We start from the raw sequence: 2,253 nt of genomic DNA on the forward strand, positions 1-2,253 counted from the left end.
TTCTGGTCTGGTCTATTTGGAGTTCTAAAAGCTTCTTGTATCTGAATAGGCTTACCTTTTTGCATGTTTGGGAAGTTCTCTGCTAGGATCCTGTTAAACAAATTTCCTAGACCATTAACTTCTGTCTCTAGGTGTTCCTCTACACCAATTATCCTCAGATTAGACCTTCTGATGGTGTCTTTCAAGTGTTGAATAGATCTATCATATTTCTTGGATTTGTCTTGGATGGTTGTGTATCCTTTCTCTATAATATCTAAGCTGTCTTCAATCCCCGAGATTCGATCTTCTGCATGGTCTAACCTACTGTCAAGACTTTCTACTTTGTTTTTTTTTTTTTTAATTTCTTTTCCTTCTAATTGGTCAGCTTTGATGGTTTCAAATTCCTTGTTGGAACTTTGTTCTAGATCCTGTAAGAAATTCTTTACTTCCTTAATTTGGTGTTCAGTGTTGATTCTCAAATCACTTAGTTGATTGGTTATGGTTTCCTTGGACTGCCATTCATTCTGTTGGACTCCATTCAGAATTCTCTTTGTGGTTTCCCTGATTTCTTTCAGCTCTCTGTTTATGAATTCCATGAATGCCTCCATTGTTCTTTGTCTACTCTCATCCCTATCTCTCTGTTCCTGTATTTCTCTTTGATTAGCTTCCTCACTTTCACACAATTCCTGTAGTTCTCTGAGTGTTCTCAGCCTGCTCATGCCATTGCTGACTTTCTCTTTGTCTGTTCTCAGCCAGCTCATGTAATTCTTGTCTATCTCTTTGACTATTCTCAGCCTGCTCACCCAATTTCTTTATTTCTCTTTGAGTGTTCTCAATCTGCTCACGAAATTCCTGTATCAATCTTTGAGTAGCTTCCTCACACTCATGATATTCTTGTGTCGATCTTTGGTTTGCCGCCTCCCTTTCCCTATCATGCTCACACTGAGACCTTTGCAGGTTTTCACTCTTTTCATTTACCCTGTTTACCTGTAGTGTTTGTAGAGCTTTTTGGGAACTCTCCGCTGTATTATTCATTATCTGTTCTGTCCCCTGATTGTCATGAGTGGGAGTTGAGATCCAGACTTGTCATTTTTCTTGTGTTTTTTCCCACTTATTCTGCCCATTTGGGATGAGAGTAACACAAGTTTTATGCTAGAACATTGTTTTAAGGTAAGCATCAACCAAAGTCTGTAATTGCACAGTCAAAAGTCAGCAGAGACAATCTAGTTCAAGACATACAATCTATTCAACATTAAACAACTATGTCTTAATGGCATAATAACAGCAAAAGAGAATTTGGAACCAGAAATTATTAGGTTTAGGGAGAATGTGGGGAAAAATAGGATTAGAGAGATGTGGGAATGTGAGGTAGAGTGGAATTAACTAAGTCCTAATCTCAAAGAGGGAAATGGATTGGACAGAATGATAGCAGAGAGAGAAAAAAAGAAAAAAGAAAAAGAAACAAAAGAGAATAAGAAAAAAAGAAGAAAAAGAAAAAAGACAAAAAAATGAAAAAACAAAAATTTAAAATTAAAAAGTGAAACCTTTACAAACTGCAAGTTTGAAGAGGTAGTATTCAGAGAAGAATGGGGATGGGATGAGAAGAAGGGAGGGATAGAAAGAAGATATGTAAAACTAGAAAAGTAAAAATGTTTTAAAATATTATATGGGTATAAAGAGGTAATACTGCTATTAAGAAATTTAATTCTAATAGGTTTTGAATTGAGTAATAAATTTCTGGATTAAGTGTGTACACGTTGGGGGATAAGATCTAATAATTGGCCAGGGAGGCGACAAGATGGCGGAGGAGAAGCTGGAATCTGAACAAGCTCTCGCATAGAAAGCAGTTTTAGAGTTCCAGTGAACAGTCCTAAGCCAGAGAAACATACCAAGTGTGCCATCACAGGACAGAGAGTTAGACAAGTGAGAGAAAGCCAAGGCAAGAATACACATCTGAGCACTAGCCAGCAGCCGCCGCCGCTGGCGGCGGCAGGGTCGCGGTGGAGACCGCAGCCGGGCGATACCTGAGCGCTCACACAGAGAATCCGGGATGAAGGAGCCAGACCCAGCGGGCAAGCGGATTCTACTCAATACCAGCAAGAACCGACAAGGAGCAGACAGCTTCATCCTGCAGTTTGCAGACCAGAGACGACCCAGGATCCAAGACTCGGCATGAGTAGAAGCCCGACATTCTCACTCCTTCTCAGGGAGCAGAGGAGGGAAGGCCACCCCTCCCCCCCAGCACCAGTGATCTCCATCTTGGATACCGACAAA

Source organism: Dipodomys ordii, unplaced genomic scaffold, assembly GCF_000151885.1.
Source record: "Dipodomys ordii isolate 6190 unplaced genomic scaffold, Dord_2.0 Scaffold182, whole genome shotgun sequence".
NCBI classification, from domain to species: domain Eukaryota; kingdom Metazoa; phylum Chordata; class Mammalia; order Rodentia; family Heteromyidae; genus Dipodomys; species Dipodomys ordii.